The 19,827-nt window shown below is 45.0% G+C and overlaps 1 protein-coding gene across 3 annotated transcripts in view; it reads right to left on the bottom strand.

The window, feature by feature from the left end:
• Window positions 1-19,827, bottom strand: part of STK31 (serine/threonine kinase 31) — a 5,081,810-nt gene that overhangs the window by 2,810,325 nt on the left and 2,251,658 nt on the right. The window lies entirely within an intron of this gene.

The raw sequence follows: 19,827 nt of genomic DNA, 5'->3' as shown, positions 1-19,827 counted from the left end.
AGGCTGAAGACAATGAGAGAATGTGGCAGGCAAAACAGATGGAATTAAAATCAGCAGAGAGACTGCAGTGTTTGGAGGTCAAAGAGAATGACAGACTGTGGTGTTTGGACGTCACAAAGAATGACAGCCTGCAGGGTTTGGGGACCAAAGAAAAGAAGAAAAAAAGTCAACATGTGAGGGAGATGCCGACTCTTCATCAGGGTCATGAAGGTAATGGGGAAGGGAATAACTGAACCCCATACGCAATAAAGGTCAGTAAATTTCTTCCACAGTTTACAGATGGTTTTATTCATATACTTGAAAGAGTATGCAAACAGTATAATGTTGACTAAGGGCTCTGGGTACGGTTCCTGACCTCCTTACTCCATGGTAAAGCTGTAACTGCTGCTTCTAAATTTGTCTGATACTGATTATTTAAACTATGATAATGTTATACAATGTTTACTGGAATGTTTTAAATTAACACGAAGCTTACAAAAAAAAAGTTTCATGAGCATAGACAACGCAGATGAAAGTGCATGTGATTATATTGTTGAGTTAAGCACTTATTTTCACAGGTGGGCGAGTAGGTGTCAGGTCCCCACTTTTGAAAGGCTGTCCAATCTTTTGGTGAGGGAACAAGCCCTTACCACATTGCCTGAGGACATGAGAATCTGGCTGGCAGACTGGGAGTATAACTCTGCACATGAGCTGGGGAGAAATGATGATCTCTAGTTAGCAAGCATGGCACCACTACATAAGAAGGGGATATCCAGTGCTGCACATGGATATAAGGGAACCCATGGTGGGAAGCCTAAAGCACCCCAAGAGAGTCCCATCAGTAACCAGGGCAGCCACTAGTTTGGGTTCATGGCCAGGATTAAGGATTAGATGTTTCAAATGTAATGACGGGAGTCATGCAGCATACAGATGAAGCAAGGTGGGGAACAAAAGGTGAGGGAGCCAGCAAGTGGGAACAGCAGCATGTCAGTGGTACGTTGTCTGGAGACTAAAGGGTACCAGACTATCAAGGGAGTTTGTATCCTATCTTAATGGATGGAAGATAGGTCATTGCTAAGACAGACACAGCCTCTGACAACCATTGTGAACCCTGCAGTGGTTTAACAGGAGAAGCACTTGCTTGGGCAGTCCACTCCAGTCAGAGCTTTTGGAGGGACCCTATTCCAAATATCTTTGGCCAGGATTCACCTTGACTGGTAGGGAGGAAAAGTAAACAAGCAGTTAGGTGTGTTTGAGGATAACCCTGAAGATATCTTGATAGGGAAGGATTTTGATAATGCAGTACCTTGTGGGCATGCAGTTACACTCAAGTCAGGCTTGGAGACGGGCATGTGGGGCTGGTAGCCTGGGGGAGGATTGAAGCTCCTTGATTACTGGCTTGTAGTAGGGACTGGTCACATATGGACAGACAATGTTGGCAGTTGTAGGATTTGTGCACATATACAAACTACAAGTGATGGACGAATCCCACTGATCTTAAACTTCAGAAATAAATATGGAGGTTCATACTGCCAATGACTGAAAAAGGTAATGTCTGCTATTACAAAAATAAAACATTTTTATTGGCAACAGCAATTTTACCTGTAACATTCAAGATGGGGCTGGAGGATAAGCTATGACAGCATTGCATAAGTGTCATGTTTGTGGAGATCAAGTTTATCAGTGGTTGTCTACAGAATGGTCCTGTTCATCAGTGGTTGTCTACAGAATGGTCCTGTTATTGTTATGTTAGTTATGTTGTTCCAGCAATTCAACATAATAGGTGTCTTACTGAAAGAAAATGTTGAAATGCTCATTACAAGAGACATTAAAGACATTTCTACCCCAACTGATAAGTTTGTCATAATATTATTAAAAAGACTGCTTTTTGATTTTACTCATATGGATCTTGGGGAGGGGGGGGGTCATCTTTGTAGCCAAGGACTTTACTTGCGTATGGGGCAGTGAAACTGATTTAGAAGCATCAGAAGTTATTCAGACTCCTAAGAAATCTAGAGTAACTTGAACTTTGAGTCTGTTAATCTGATTACTCAAGAACTGACTGATATGCATAGTGTAGCGTTAACCTTCCCATGTTAAAAATGATAACTCTTAATGGTACGGTTAAGCAATACTTTCTTTGAATTGGTGTGGGTTTCTTTAAATATTTTATAGCTTCAATTTTTATTAAAATCTACATTTTGAAGAGGTTACATTTTTTTAATAAAATTTACATTTTGAAGCTATTAAGTCCAGAAAAGATAATAAGACCATAAAGTCAATCAATATTTCTAAGCACATTGGATAAAACATACTGAAAATAAAAATGAAAGTTTTTGCATGGCTTTATTATGTATCTAAGGGGGGCATAAAAACCAAGAACAAAAAGGGAAAGACGTGATTGACAGTTGTTGATCTGTTCCATAAATTTGCAGATGTTTTCAATGCAAATGAGTCTTATCTTTTTTAAAAACTAACTATTCATGTTAAAGACTTGAGGAGGCTGCAAGTGACAAAGTGCTGACTCAAGTGCTTGTTTGACGTAAGTGCTAGATTGTCCTTTATATCTAAAGTTGTGAATGATGCTTTACAGCATCAGATGGGAGAATGTGAAGGTATATTTATTTTAACCATTATTTCAAATCAAATACATAGTGTGTGCATACTGATTCAAATGATCTAGTAAAATCAGAAGTGAAAATGTGCTTATTAAAAGAAGCAGAAAAGTGTTCAATGTTTACTGAAATAAAGGACAGGGTTCATCCCGGTTTATTTCAGAATGTGCTTTCTTACAAAGTTGAAATTGCTGACAAGTGACCAGTACACAGCTGCTATGGAAGTCATGTTTCAAAATAAAGAAATTATTACTTGAGGTTTGAATGTTATGAATAGAAAAAAAGTTATGTACTCACCATAACGCTCCATCTGAGTAGTTAGACTTCATTTGTCAGCAACATGTGGGTTTCGGATCCGATACGGATCTGAGCCGGCAGTTTTCCAAGCTAAGATCCGAGCTCCAAGTTCCTTCACCTTACCCATACTACACTGCAACCTCCTTCCAACCCACAGATTGAGTTTGCCACCCACAGCGTGACACACATCCACCAGAGACACATAACCTGACCTGAATACATAAACTAGGCTCGCCAGAACACTGAGCCCAAAAACAGACGTAAACCACCAAGGTCAGGGGGAAGGAGAGAGGGAAGGTTGCTGACAAATGAAGTCTAACTACTCAGATGGAGCATTATGGTGAGTACATACCTTCTTTATTTGAAGTAGTTAGACTTCATTTGGTCATCAACCTGTTGGACAGAGTCCTCAGCTACCAAAGGTCTCGGGAGGCCCTTAAGGAAGGATATTCCGGAGCACTGCAGAACCAAAAGAAGCCCTTCCTCTAGACACCATGTCCAGCTTATAATGAGTAATAAAAGTGTGAGAGGAAGCCCAGGTAGGCGCTGAACAAATGTCATCCAGGGAAACTCTGGACCAAAATTTAGCAGAAGTAGCCACAGAATGAGTACAATGAGCATGAATCCTGGCTGGTACTGGTAATCCATGTTCTTTGCATGCCTGTAAAATACAAAGAGATCAATCTAGCAAAAGTCACCTTTGAAACTGATTTCCCCAAAAAAAAGTTTGGCAAAGGAAAACAAAAAGTTGATCAGACTTACGGAAGGGTTTAGACCAGGGGTGTCCAACCTTTTCAGTTGCAAGGGCCGCATTGAGTCAACAGAAATGGTCTGGGGGCAAACGGCAAGTGAGGACCAAAAAAAAAAAAAAAAAAACAAGGTCTCACATTTACTGAAGAGAAAAAAAAAAAAAAACCCAGGTTTATGCGGACTACAGTGGCTGTATTGTAGGTGAATTTCAACAATAAATAAATTAATAAATGCATAATATTTGCCCTAAAATTCAATATCTCATTCTAATGATGTTCTAAAGCAGCCTGCATCCTTGCATTCACTAAGCCTGGAACATGTCTCAGCAATGTAAAGGAAATTATTTTATAAACAGCAGCAGCAGACATCCCTCTGATACGCATCTATACTCCCCTGCCCAGCAACATACTTATACATGCATACAACTTGCATGTTACATCAAAAACAGTGCTGGTAGTGTCATCTATAACTTCAAGTAAAGAAAACAAAAAATGCCTTGTCATCTTCCTCCAACTACAAGAGCGATTTACTGTAAATATCTTCTCATCTGCTATCACTTCATATGTAACACACACATTAATTACAAAAAAAAAGGAATAAAGATCCTGGGGTGTGGTTAGCTCTCCAAGGTCAAATAGTCATATGCAGGCAGCCACCCAGTTCAGACTATCACTCTTTGAACAGTGGAATGCTTCAATTTTCCATAATAATAACAATAATAAACAACCTTTATACTCCCCCATGGGATTTTCTCACTGCCAACAAAACTCAGACCCCTTCAAAGCATCACGGAGGTAAATCCAACCGCTAGTGTAAATAATCATCAAGACTGACACAGGTGAGTACCAAGCAATCAATGTCAGTCTGAAATAAAATAATAAAAAGGAAATGTGCAAGTGTAGTTTTAATAATGATGTCACAACATCTACCCTTTCACAGACTCCTGTAAATTGAACCATATCCGGTATCATAGATTATATTATGATACTTAGGGAAACCTACCCCAACACTCTTGGAGACAGACACACGCACACACACACGCACACACACACGCACACACACACACACACACACACACACACACACACACACACACTCCAAAAAACAAATACAGAATGGAACATGACTGTCTGTTTTATTTTCTTTCTATTGTTGGTAGCTCAGAGTACAAGATGGATGACATTAAACTGATTCACTGCCTGAGGTACATACAAGTGACAGTCTCTCCTGTACTGCAGTGATGCTTGGGGGGGGGTTGATACTGCCAGTTTAGGTCTTCCTGATCACTAGCATCCATACACGGTATACAGTGCTTGTCTTGCTCTGTGGTCTGGCCAGTCTCTGCATGATCCAGTGCTGTGTTGGCCGGGGGGGATGCGTTCTAACAAATGTGCTCTATCCTCCTGGACAGCTAACAAGAACCACTACACCCAAGTTCTCTATGCGACTGTGCACAGTGACTATGGATATGGTGACCTAACAAGAAAGACACAAAGCAAAGCTCAGTAATTTAACTGCCACAAGGTTTGAAGTGGAAAGAAGGCAATGAAAGGTGGGGGGGGGAGCATTTGCTATGGTAGTTAGATGTTACACCAGTGTGATTAATGCTTCAAATATTAACTTTCAAAGGTTAACAATGAGTGATTTTTGTCTAATTTCAGAATTTAGTCCAGTACACCAGATCTAAGACAAGCCCAAGGGGAGGATGTTAATGACAAAATCTCAGAACATCTACTTTAATGCTTTAATTCAGCACATGGTTCCCCAGTAAACTTGAGCCATTTGACTGTGGGAGGTACAGTTGAACTTTAAAAGTTTCAGCTCATGTTTCCTGGGCTAAATTGCATAGTGTTTACATAGCCCTAATAATGATGTCACGGTTACGGTCATGAAATTAAACTTTGGTGTCATACTTAATAAGTATTAATTAAATAAAGTAATAAGTAGTGACAGATTTAGATATTTCTAAAAGGCATCATGCTTGATAGTACTCTTGTGTGGCTCCGGGGGCTGGTAGATTCCACACCTCTGAGGAGCGTCTCTTTTGATTCTTAAAGTAGGGCTGACAGACCTGTGCACAACCATGCTTGTCAGATTATGCCAAAAGATTTAAATTAAACCCAGCATGAACATGTGGTATACTTCTATAACATTAAATAAATACTTGGAAATTAAGTGTGTAAAAATATGAAGATAAACTAAATCTGCCAGTTTTTCAAAGCTTTGTATACATTACGAGAGACCAAGACAAGAGAATCATTAAATGTACATGTCAAGCACTAGAGTCGGTGATGGAGTCCCATCTCCAACAATCTTCTTCTGTAGGGCAGATCTATTTTAGCAGCAGTCTGTGCATTGGTTCTCTGTTCATGTGACACTTCTAACATCTCTGACCACTGCTGCCTACAGGCACAATATTAGTTCTCTTAGTCTGTCCCTTAATATGTCTACCAATATAGTCACTGCCTGAGTCTTATTTTGTTACCCCATGTACATTGTTCAGCTACTTTCAGGCTGCTGACAATCAGTGATATCATACTCCTTTCACCCCTGTTCCTCTCTACTATCTTCCTGTCCACCTGTAGAAGTACTCTGAAAGGAGTGTTAATGTTTACCTTTTGCTTTCAGTTCTTGCTCACCCTGATTAGCACTCAGCCTCCCAAATGTCCACCTTGTGGGAATTTTCAGGTTGTCAGCTAATATCACAAATACCTTTTTATTTGGTTGGCTAATACACCTGTATGCATATTATAAACTACTCTGGAATGGAACTTGGAAAATTTCTCAGTGGTTATTCCTCCCATCACTGAATGAGTTAAACGCCTTCCTTCCTTCCTTTTTTTATTTCCTTGTGACTAGACATATTCCAAACAAGTTAAAAAGATCTTATTAAAATTACTTACCTTACCTTTTGCTATGCAATGTAGTGAAACTGTAGTCAGTGAAATAAAATAAATCCCCTCTCCACGATCTCGCTCCTTCCTTCAGCTTTACCAGAACTATGAAAAATGACCGAACGGTGTTTTCGCGCATGCGCATACCAGCGGAACGACGCTGGTATGAAAAAACGTGAAAAAACGGAAGTTGGCGCATGCGCAAAACAGCAAAATTACGCGAACGTGTAAACACACGGAAAAAAAGTTAAATTAAAATTAAATTTAAATTTAAGGGTCGCGGGCCGCATGGAAGAGCTCTGAGGGCCGCATGCGGCCCGCGGGCCGCGGGTTGGACACTCCTGGTTTAGACCTATGTAAGTAAAAGCGTAACTGTATGTGAATGTTCAGCAAATTAAGTTTGTATTACCCTTTATTCTGAAAGTTAGGGAAGAATACTGGGAGATTAATACACTGATTAACATTCAACTCCAAAGCGACTTTAGGAAGGAAAGCAGGGTTAGTCCTGAGAGACACCCTATCTTTATGAAAAACTAAGTATGGGGGTTTCATACATAAGGCTTGAAGCTCCGACACTCTTCTGGCCAAGGTGATAGCCACCACGAAAGCTTTCTTCCAAGACAAGAATTTCAAATCAACTGATGCTGCGGGTTCTAATGGAGGTGCAACTAAGGCCTGCAGAACCAAGGTCAAATCCCAAGGAGGAGAAGGATGCTTAATAGGAGATCTCAGTAAAAAAGTACCTTTGATAAAGGTCTTACAAATTCTGGCAACAGCTAGAGAACCTGAATTTTCTCCTACATGAAAATGGGATATAGCTGCCAGCTGGACTTTCCCTGTGGAAGAGCTGGCCCCCTGCTGGAAAATTTGAGACAAAAATTCTAATACCGCTGGAATAGGAGCGGTAAAGGGATCCAAATTTCTCAGAGAAGCCCAAATGGAAAAATGCTTCCATTTACTACGGTACACCTTACTGGTAGAGGACTTGTGTGCCGCCACCAGAATGGAATTAATGGGGGAAGAGAGACCAGGAGTCCTGGCAATTAATGGAACTGGAGCAACCAAGCAGTAAGCTTGAGGCTGTCCAGATTCGGGGGAGGAATTCCCGAGGGATGATGAATGAGATTCAGAATGGGATCCAATATCCAGGGCGGAGCTACTAGATGAGACCGTAGGCAGGAAAACCAAATCTGATGAGGCCAGAATGGGGCTATGAGGATAATCCTGCTCCCCAACCGCACAGCTTACTCTATGAATTTTGTCATGAGAGGAAGTGGGGGGGGGGACGCATAAAGAAGACCAGGTGGCCAAGCATGGACAAGAGTGTCTCTGGGGGGGGGTTCCCGAAGCGAGGGAATCAGAGCAAAAAACTCACTGCACTTCGCATTGGATGGCGATGCGAAGAGATCGCAGCAAGGCTGACCCCACTTGAGGAAGATCTGCTCTGCTACAGAAGGGTTCAGAGACCACTCGTAGGGCAAAAGGGTAGTCCTGCTCAGTTTGTCCACTAAAATGTTGGACCAACCCAGGATGTGCATTGCTATCACAAAACGGTTAGTGGAGATCGCCCATTCCCACACTCTCATGGGCTCTCGACAAAGTGGATAGGACCTGGTTCCCCCCTGTTTGTTGATATACCACACCACTGACATGTTTGTCTGACTGAATCGCAATAGTTCCTAGAGAAAGAGAAGCATGAAGGGCCTGCAACGCTAAAACGACCGCCCTCATCTCCACAACACTGATATGCAGAATGGTCTCGTTTGGGGTCCACGTGCCTTGGACAGTCCTGCCTGAGCAATGCCCCCCACCCTAGACGGGAGGCATCCGTGTTTACCGTGGCTTGGGGTGGAGGCATAACAAAGGGGCGTCCTTCTTGCAGATCCTGGGATTGAAGCCACCACATGAGAAAAGCTTTGCACACCTTGCTTAGAGGAATCGGGAAGTCTAGGGGCTGGTATAACAGAGACCACTGAATTTGCAATGCCCACTTTAACACCCTCATATGCAGACATGCACAATGAACCAGATTTATGGCTGCTGTCATGGACCCTAAGGCTCTCAGGACTAACTCTGCTGGGGGTGAAGTCATCTGAAGAAGTGCCAAGACATGAAGGGTGAGGTTCTGAAGTCTGTCCGGAGTCAAAAATATCCTGGCCTGAAGAGAATCTATTCTCGCTCCTATGAAGCCCAGAATCTGAACAGGCTGGAGAGAGGACTTCGTAAGGTGTATTGTAATACCCAGTAGATCTAATAACTGAAGGAAGAAATTTCTGGCTTGCATAAGTTGATGCCTGAAGGGGGCAGTGAGGAGCCAATCGTCCAGGCATGGGAAGACCTGAATGCCCTGAAGCCTCAGGTGGGCCTCTACAACTGCCATGACCTTGGTAAACACCCTGGAGGCTGTGGTGAAACCGAAGGGTAGGGCCCTGAACTGATAGTGATTGGCTCCTAGTGGAAAGCGGAGAAACGTCCTGGATCACTTGTCCATCAGGTTATGGTAGTACGCATCCTTGAGGTCTACCGAGCACATCCAGTTTTCCTCCTGTAAGAATGGCAGGATGGATTGTAAAGTGACCATCCAGAACTTCTCCTTGGCAACGGACAGGTTCATCGTGGATAGGTCGAGAATCGGCCTCAAGTCCCCCGTCTTTTTTGGCCTCAAAAAGAACCTGGAATAGATGCCTGATGCGGACTGGTCAGGGGGGACCGGCTGGATTGCTCTTTTTTCTAGCAGCTTTTCTATTTCCAAAGCTGCCCCCTCTCTAAGTGGGTAGGGATGTCTGGGAGGTGCTTTAGGGTTAAGGGACTGTTCATGAAGGGAATGGAATAACCTCTGGATATTATTCGAAGCACCCACTGGTCTGACGTTATGCATTCCCATTGAGCTAGGTGCTTTGAAAAATCCCCCCCAACTGCCTCCACAGTGGAGCAGTCGGGCAACCCCTCAGGGCTGCTGCGCGGGTGGATCCGAAAAATGTTCCCGTGACCCGAAGTTCTTCGGTCCCCCTCTGCCTCTGGGCCAGCATCCACCTTGTCCCCCTCTGCCTCTAGGGGAAAAGGAGTCCGGAGCGTCCAGGGAATGCTGAGACTTCCAGAACCACAACTTTGGCCCTCGCTGGTTCCTGGAAAAGGACCTTTGAGGGTTGCAGAAGCAGATTCCGATGGCCGACAGTGTCTTCCCGTCCTTCTCACTCTGGACTAGCATGTCTCGAATGGTCTTCCCAAACAGGGTCGAACTGTCAAAAAGGGCATTTGCGAAGGACGCCTTGAAAGGTTCTGAAAAATCTCAAAGCTGGAGCCAGGTATGACGCCTCATGGCAATACCAGACCCGGCCACCCTAGGGGCTCCCTCGGTAGTGCGAGAGAGTAAATGCATGGACGTATTAGGAACTGACTTAAGAGTGGCCATACGAGCCGAGAATGAACATTCATCCTCGGCCGAAATGGACTCCGGGGGAGACTCCAAGAATTTCAAGATAAGACTCAAAGATCATTTCAAGAAATAGAAACTTACCTGTCCAACCACCAGCTCATTCTAAACCCCAACAAGACCAAACTAATACTTTTTACCAACAATCCATCCAATGCCCACTCTCTATCCCTCTTTATTCATTCCACCAGTGGAACCAAAACTGAACCCACAAAACATACCAAACTCCTAGGTGTAACTATAGATGACAGGCTGAAATTTGATATTTACATATCCCTGACAATCAAAAAAGTCCATGCCAAACTCAGCTCTGTCTACTCTGCAAGAGCTTTCCTAACAAACCAAGCCAAATTAGCCACTGCCAGATCCCAACTTCTATCTACCCATATCTACTGCTCACACATATTTACAAACTTGCACAAAACAGACCTAAACAACCCATCATCCTGCTATAATAAAATTGCAAAATTTGCCAGCAATCAACCAAATAAATCTCATCACTGCTCTGCTCCAATCGAACTGGCTGGAGCTCCCCAACCTGTTAACATTAATCCAACTTACCTTTACATACCAAATCATTCACAACCCCAGTCAATGCCCTGCTCCTTCCTCCCTAGTTTAACCTCATATCAATAAAAGGTCCCTTAGAGCTTCAGACGGGCTAATGCTAAAAATAACAGTCTTGCAACTACCATGGAGACTCCCTCTACTCTAATAAAATTGCCAAGACCTGGAATGCTCTCCCCAAACACATTCAAAACACTCCCATCTACTCTTCCTTCAAAACAAACACTAAAGAACATCTCAAATCCACCTGGCTCTGTCCTTGTAATCCTCCTGGATAATCCATCCGCCCTCTCAATAACTTACTCCATCCCCCTCTCAAAGGTACTTTAACTCTGGCTCAAGCCCATTTAGAAGTGTATCTACTTTATGAACAATGTATCTTTGTAATTGTACTATGACTAATGTCACTATGAAAAGTTCTCTGTCAATCAATTCCATTCATTAGATCTTTTTATCTATAATGCCATATACAGTATGATCTGTGTTTAATTTTATCCTGGTCTACCTGAACATACATGTATAACTCTGCGTCATTTTGTACTATTATTATTAGTCATCACTACTGTGTGTGGAGCTTTGCTCTCCGGGTCTCTGCTGAAAACAGGCTCCATAGCCCAGTCGGACACTACCTGATTAACAAATGTAAATAAATAAATATATTAAAAAAACACCATAATGTATGCAATGTACAATTTTGAAAGTTATCAAAAAAGGAATAGAGAAACAACAGGAGCTCAACAAGGAGCAGAGGTTCCTACAAGCATATCAGTCAGGTCATTCACTAGATGGACAGGAGGAAGGAGGGAGGGAAGGTCAAGGAAGAATGAAAAAGGACAACAAAGATGGAATGTTATGGTAAGTACGTAACGTAACTTTTTTTATCTGATGCTGTCATTTTCATTCTTCCTCAATCTGTGAGGCATAATCCCCAGCTACAATAACCTTGGGTGGCCTTCATGAAAAGATATTCCAAAGCACTGCAGAACCAAAAGCAGCTCTATTTCTAAACACAATGTCCAGTTTGTAGTGGGAAATGAAGGTGTGAGAATTGGTTTACTATCAAAATTTCGAAACGTACTCCATTGACTGTGCTATCGTCAAACACGGAAGTTCGAAAACTGTAATATTGATGTCAAAACAACAATCTAGGAACGGGTTTTAACATGGGTCGAGATAGGTGTTCAGTATTATTCCGAACTACAAACATCTCCCCTACTGCAACCCATGTTAAAACCCGTTCCTAGATTGTTTTTTTGACATCGATATTACCGTTTTCGAACTTCCGTGTTCGACGATAGTACAGTCAACGGAGTACATTTCAAAATTTTGATAGTAAACTGTGAGAATTAGACCATGAGGGAGCCGAACAAATATCAATTGAAACTTTAGCCCAAAAAACTTGAGAATTTGCCACCGATCTAGTAGAAGGAGCCTTCAAGCAGATTAACAGTACATTCCCCTTTGTTTTAGAAATTCAGAAAAAGACTGGTAAGTTGATAGATTGGTTTACATTGTTCTCAGTTGCAACACTGAGTACAAAGGATGGAGTGGCAAGTGTCTCTCTGGGCTTATGAAAAATTAAAAGGGTATTTTCTGATACTCTTCTTCCAGAAGTGATAGCAACAGCAACTAGAAAATCAGTTTTCTGTGATAAAAAATTAAAATCTGCTTTGGCTGATTGTTTAAAAGGAGAGTGAAACAGAGTCTGTAAAATCACAGTTAGAACCCAAGAAGGTACTGGATCCTTGAGAGGAGGACAAAGAAGTAAAGTACCTCTAAAAAAGACCTTGCACGAGGCCAAAGATGATGCATTTTCTCCAATATGATAATTCAAACTGGCTGCCAATTGTACTTTTACAGTGGAATGACTGGCCCCCTCATAAAACATATGAGCAAGGAAATTTAGCACTGCTGTAACAAGAGCAGTGAAAGGATCTAATTTCTGTTGTTGAGCCCAAATAGAAAATCTTTTTCATTTGTTCTTCTAAATTCTTCTAGTCAAAGATTTGTGGGAGGAGTTCAGAATGCTTCAGACTGGGAATGAAAGCCTGGCAGATCTAGCCATCACTGGAAATGGAGAAACTTTTAGTTATGTACTTACCATAACTTCGGATGTATGGGATCCATCTCGCCTACATTCATAACTGATGGGCTCGGAGCCGATCCATCGGCTCTGACTCGGCCAACTAGTACACTAGAACGAAGTCTCTTATTGGCTGGGCTACCCTCTATCCCAGGATGCACCACACCTGCTTCCCCAGATCTTGTTTGTTCGCTTTCATACTTACATGCAAACACAGAAAAAATAGTAGTTACTACAACCAACTAAAGTTCTTCAAGAGAAGATCTCCAAATGGAACTACATTTCCTCTAAATCCCAATGGAAGGGGAAGGAGGGTGGAGATATGAATGTGGCGAGATGGATCCCATACATCCGAAGTTATGGTAAGTACATAACTAAAAGATGTAATGGGATCCTATCTCGCCTACATTCATAACTGATGGGACAGCGTCCTAGCACCTAAATCCCGGGTGGCTCATTGGAAAACACTCCTGAGAACTGTGGAACCAAAGGAAGCCCTGCCTTGAGAAACCACATCTAGTTTGTAATGAGAAATGAAAGTGTGCGGAGAAGTCCAGGTAGCCGCAGCACAAATATCATCTATTGATAATTTGGAGTGAAAAGCTACAGAAGTAGCCATTGCCCTGGTAGAATGAGCCCTGACTGGAAAGGGAAGCTCTTTGTTAGCCTGTGAATAAATGAAAGAGATGCAATCTTTAATCCATTTAGCTATGGAGGTTTTAGCTACTGGTTGACCCAATTTGTTTATTGCAAAGGAAACAAACAGTTGATTTGATTTCCGCGTCTGAGCGGTTCTATTCAAATAAAAACGCAGTTGTCTATGGACGTCCAACTGATGAAGAATATATTCTGCGTTATTAGAAAACTCGGGAAAAAATACAGGGAGCTCTAGAGTCTGTTGAATGCAGAAAGAAGAAGCTACCTTTGGTAAAAAGGAGGGATTTAATTTCAGGGACACTATGTTTGTGGAATATCAAATAAGGAGGATCAGAACAAAGAGCTTGAAGTTCTGAAACCCGCCTGGCCGAAGTTATGGCGACTAAAAAGGCGGTTTTCCAGGACAGAAATTTCAAATCGCAGGTAGCAGCTGGTTCAAAAGGGCGGGCAGTTAAGGCAGCAAGAACCAAATTTAGGTCCCAAGGGGGAACAGGGTGAGATATTGGGGGCCTAAGGAGCCATGCTCCTTTAAGGAAAGACTTGCAAAGTTTGTGAGACATTAATGAAGGTTCAAAGAAGCATGAAAATTAGAGATAGCCGCTAGTTGAACCTTAATCGTGGAAACTGAAGAGCCCAATTGAAAAAGAGAGGCCAAGAAATTCAAAACCTCCGATACTGGGGCAGTAAGAGGGTCTATACCTCGTTGCTGAGCCCAGAAGGCGAACCTTTTCCATTTGCTGGAATACAGTTTGACAGTGGAAGGTTTGAGAGAGGAAGACAATATGTGGATCACCTCCGGAGAGAGGGAATTGTCTCGGACTAAGGATGGAAGCGGAGTAACCATGCCGCCAACCTCAAGGACCTGAGAGATGGGTGAGACTGTCCTGACTGATGAGTCAACAGGTCCGGCACCGGGTCCAAAAACCATGGACTTTCTACCGCATACCTCCGAAGGAAGGGAAACCAAACCTGACGAGGCCAGTGCGGGGCAATAAAAATAATTTCGCTCTCCAGGTAAATCGCCTTCTGTATCACCCTCGGCAGGAAGGGAACCGGAGGGAAGGCATAAAGAAGACCGGGGGGCCAAATGTGGGTCAGAGCGTCCCTGGGAATCTGTCCCTGAGAGGGGATCAGAGTGAAGAACTCTCTGCACTTCGCATTGTGGGGGCTGGCAAACAAGTCGCAGCAAGGGAGACCCCATTTGGCGAAGATTTTCACAGCCACTCTTTGGTTGAGGTACCACTCGTGGGGTAACAGAATGGTCCTGCTTAGTCTGTCCGCAATCACATTGGATTTCCCCGGTATGTGCGTTGCCATTAGAAAGCGGTTGGTAGCTACCGCCCAGTGCCAAAGTCTCATGGCTTCTCTGCACAGTGGGTATGACCTGGTTCCACCTTGCTTGTTTATATACCAAACCACCGACATGTTGTCGAATAGGATAGCAATCGGACCTCGCGGGAGAGCGTGATGGAGAGCTTGTAGTACCAAGAGTACCGCTCTCATCTCCAGGATATTGATATGCAAATGTGCTTCCTGGAGTTGCCATGTGCCTTGGACCGACCTGTCCAGGTAATGACCCCCCCCACCCTACCTGGGAGGCATCCGTGGTCACAGTGACAATGGGGGATTGAGGAATAACGGGTCGCCCCTGGTCGAGATTGGATCGGAGGAGCCACCAACGCAGATCCCGACGGCAACTCTCCGTAATCATGACTAAGTGGTTCAAGGGGAGTTCCTGATAGGACCATTGAACCGACAGAAGCCATTGCAGAATTCGCATGTGGAGTCTGGCTAAGGGGACTAGGAGTATAGTTGATGCCATCGAGCCCAACACTTGTAGGATCAGATGGGCCGGAGCTCTTGATAGGGGGAGGCAGGATCTGACTTGGTTTTGCAAAACTTGAATTCTTGCTGCCGGTAAGAAGGCGCGCATCCTTTTTGTATCTAACTCTGCGCCTAAAAAAATAATACGCTGAGATGACTGTAGTACAGATTTTTGCCAATTGAACGTAATTCCCAAGAAACGGCCCAAGGTGACCGTGGCCATGAGCGCCTGAAATAGTAGATGCTTGGAGGTGGCAGTAAGGAGCCAGTCGTCTAGATAAGGAAACACTTGGAATCCTAGACTTCTCAGGTGAGCAGTCACCACTGCCAGACACTTGGTGAACACCCTGGGGGCTGTGGTGAGACCAAAGAGCAGTGCTCGCAACTGGAAATGACCGTCTCCCAGGCGGAAGCGTAAATGTCTCCTGGACTCTTGACCTATCAGAATGTGATAGTAAGCACCCTGGAGATCTATGGAGCACATCCAGGCATCCTTCTCCAACAGTGGGAGAATGGATTGAAGGGTGACCATTCGGAATTTGGACTTTTTCACAAAACGATTCAATGAACTGAGGTCCAAAATGGGCCTGAAGTCCCCTGTCTTTTTTGGCACCAAAAATAATCTTGAGTAAGTTCCTGATCCGATCTGGTCGGTGGGGACAGGCTGGATGACTCCTTTTTCTAGCAGCTTTGAAACCTCTATTGCTGCCTGATCCCGCTGACTGGGTGGCATGTCCGGGATTTCCCTTAAGGGAAGGGGGGGCTTGATGAAGGGAATGAGATAGCCTCCGGTTATAATCCGGAGCACCCACTGATCGCTGGTTATAGTTTCCCAAGCTTGTGGGTGTTCCGCAAAACGACCCCCGACTGGCTCCGGAGCTGCACAGTCGGGCAACAACTCAGGGACGTTGAGTGTAGGAAGAACCACGAAAGGAATCGCGGTCTCCAGAGTTACGGGGGCCTCTGCCGCCTCTGGGGCGGCGTCTTCCTGAATCCCCCCCCCGCCTCTAAAGGGGGGATCACTGGGTGGAGTAGGGAAAGACCTCTGAGTTTTTCTGAACCACATTTTCCCTCCTCTCTGGACCTTGGGGTAAGGCCAAGAGGGAGCGGAAAAGCAGGCCCCAACGGCAGTCAAGGTCTTGCCCTCCTGCTCGCACCGAGTCAGTGTGTCCTTCACCTTGGGTCCAAACAAAGATGACCCATCAAAGGGGGCGTCAGCGAAGGAAGACTTGAAGGCCTCCGCAAATGAACACAAGCGTAACCAGGCGTGTCTCCTGAGGGCAACGCCTGTTCCCGCTGCTCTACTCACCCCTTCGGCCGCATACGAAATGAGCCTCATGGACGAGTTTACAATGGAAAATAAGGTAGTCATCTGGGCGCCAACAGTGTGGGCTAGCGCCTCAGGTAGATTACCAGTGAGGGACTCACTTAGCTCTTTAAGGAGGTCCCTTTGGAGCCTGGTAAAATGACATAAGTAATTCAGCGACCGTAAAGTAAAGGCCGCTGAAGAAAGGGTACGCTTCCCGTACCTATCCATGCTCCTGGAATCCTTATTAGGAGGGTGGATAGACGTTGAAGCCTCTGCCACGTCCTACTGTGTGGCAGATGCCACCACCATAGCATCTACGGGAACTCCCTTAGTTAAAAATTCCTTCTGGGGGGGGCTGAAAGAAATTTATTCGGTCTTGCAGGCACCGGTTCCACAGAATCAGGGTGTTCCCAAGCCCTTCGAGAAACCAAATCAAGCAATTCATCGAAGGGCGGAGACACCCAGGAGGCGGAGGGCTGGGCCCCGAAGGCCTTGAGGAAGACTGACTCCTCAGTGGAAGGGGTTTTGGCCTGCCAATCTCCTCTCTGTCTCAGAATCTCAAGGATATCTGAGAAAGAGACATCATCCGAAGATGATTTAGGGGACCCTTCCGTGTCATCAAGGTCAGTGTCCGATGTGACAGACTCATCTTGGGAGTCTACGTGCTTCCTCTTGCACAATTTCTTCCGTGGGGGCTCATCCGAAGCAGTTTCGGATGGACCCCCCGGAAGAAGGGAACCCCCGATGGGGGTATCCTCAGGCCCTGGGGCCCCGCTGTCATGGGACTGCAATACGGCAGAAGCACCAGTCTCCAGGTCTAGGGACGGTGAGGTGGAAGCCTGCTTAGCCGGCAAGGACATGGCCAGCGCGCTCCTCATGGCCTCAAACGCCGGACCTCCATATTCCATGGAGATCACTGGCCGAGAGGCCACGACGGCACTAGGAATTCCGGCAGCCGAAGCTCCGAGGGGAAGACTAGGTACCGAGGCACCCAGTCCCAAGATGTTCCCCTCGAGCCCGGCTGAGGAAGTCCCAGTACCAAACCCTGAACCCGAGGACAGGGTAGGAACAATAGTCGGTGCCAATAGACCTCGAGGGGGTCTCGGTTCCGACCGTACGGCTCCGCCTTGCTCCACCATCACCGACTCCAATGGCTCCGAGGAGGTTGGAGGAGGAATCGAGTGTTTCGGAGGGGGGATCGGCTCCGAAGCCAACTGGGCCGGAGCAGAGACCATTTGTGCAAAAACTGGAGACTGGAAAAGCCTCTGAATAACCCTATCCAAATCCGAATCCGACAGTTTTGAGGATTTAGAGGTGGTAGACAAGGGTCGAGACGACTTTCCTCTCGGCTCAGACAACGTAGGGGACCGGCTCCGAAAAGGCTTCAACACTATCGGCGCCGGATCCGGCACAGCATGAATAACGATCGGCGCCGAAGGAGCTTTCTTCGGAGCCGAGGGGGAAGAGTCTGAGCTGTACACCTCCACCGGCTCCGAAACCATCGGAACCGATGGAGGTGATTCGCCTCTCGATACTCCAACCTGCGGTTCCAAAACTAATGGAGCCGAGGAAAGAGGCATCGAGGCAGACCCTTCGACCCTCGGCCCCGAAGTCAGTGGAGCCGAGGAAGAAGAGGTCGACTTATGCTTCTTAGCAGTCGGTTCCGACGGACTTGTTGGAGCCGACGACCTTTTCTTTTTTGAGGCAGTAGGAGAAGAATCCAAGGCTTCCTCAAAAGAGGGCTTAATAAGACCCTTCAAGATCAATTTATTTTTTTGCTCTTGAAGAACCCTAGAAGAAAAAGCATGACACACACTACATGTCTCCTGTAAATGTTTAGGTCCTAAACAATACACACATATAGAGTGACTCTGTAATAGACATTTTATAATTGCACCTAGTGCACTTTTTGAACCCTGATTTTTGCTCTTTGGACATGTCTATCAGGATATAAAGCAGTGTCAAAATACCAAAAATTTAGCGCCAAACTGTAGAGCGCGAGAAAAAAATGGCACGAGCTCTCCAGAGAGAGATTTACCTCACAAGTGAAAACACAACCGTAAGAACACAACAACAACAGGCAAAAGCCCTCTAACTTAAACGGGCTTTGCCCGGAGAAAAAAAAGGGAAACAATAACACAGACTTCAATAAGAAGGGCAAAGGCCCTCTAACTTAAACGGGCCTTGCCCGACCAGCAATATCCAAGTATCAGAACAGTCAATCACTCACACAACAATAATACACAAAATACCAAAAATACACAAAAATAGCCGTTAAAACAGCTGTTGTATTAAATTCTGAAGAAACCCCAAGGTCAATGACCAGTAAAAGGTAATAAAAGAACACTTCGCTCCAGCCAAGTCGAGACAACGTCCAGCTAGTAAAGCGGCAAACGAGATCTGGGGAAGCAGGTGTGGTGCATCCTGGGATAGAGGGTAGCCCAGCCAATAAGAGACTTCGTTCTAGTGTACTAGTTGGCCGAGTCGGAGCCGATGGATCGGCTCCGAGCCCATCACTTATGAATGTAGGCGAGATAGGATCCCATTACATCCATGCTGTTAGTTTTAGACTTGGGAGAATGGGGTAAATTTGCACTGATGGATGGGATAACAGATCTGGATATGGTTCGAGCGTCTATGTAAGGCAAATCAGATGAGAACAAAGGAAGATGCACCAGACCTGCCCAGGCCAAAAGTGGGCAATGAGAATCACATTACTCTTCAACCTGGAAGTTTCCTGAAGAAACTTGAGGAGGAAAGAAAAGTAATACAGGAAGCCAAGCATGGAACAGAGCATCCCTGGGTGACTCACCCTGAGGGGGGAATCAAGGCAAAGAACTTGCTGCACTTGTGGTGGGGAGATGCAAAGAGATTGCAGCAAGGTTGACCCCATTTGTGGAAGATAATTTTTTCCACAGGCTGATTCAGCAACTTCTCGTGAGACATCTGTAAGACTCCTGAGCCTGTCAGCTAGAATATTGCACTCCCCCAGAATGTACGTTGTAATCAGAAAGGCATTGGTAGAGATAACCCACTGCCACACAGTCACTGCTTCTCGGCACAAGGGGTAGGATCTGGTTCCCCCTTGTTTGCTGATGTACCAAACCAACGGCATATTGTCCATTTGTATTGCTATAGTCCATGGAGGGGAAAAGCTGTGAAATGCCTGCAATGCTAAGAGTACCACTCTCATCTCCAGGACACTGATATGCAGGTTGGTCTCCTGGGACATCCACGTGCTTTGAACGGTCTGACCCAGGAAATGCCCCCCACCACACCTGGGAGGCATCTGTGATCAAAATGGTGTTTGAGGGAGGAAGAACAAATGGCTGAACTTGAAGAAACCACAGGGAGTGAAGCTACCAGAGGAGAGAATCTTGACAAATAGTGATAGTTTGACTGGACAGATGAGGTGTTGC

Source organism: Protopterus annectens, chromosome 3.part1 (genome assembly GCF_019279795.1).
Source record: "Protopterus annectens isolate FY-2018-M chromosome 3.part1, PAN1.0, whole genome shotgun sequence".
NCBI classification, from domain to species: Eukaryota; Metazoa; Chordata; order Ceratodontiformes; family Protopteridae; genus Protopterus; species Protopterus annectens.
Note: the sequence above shows the minus strand (reverse complement) of the source record. Positions and strands in the feature narration are given on the sequence as shown.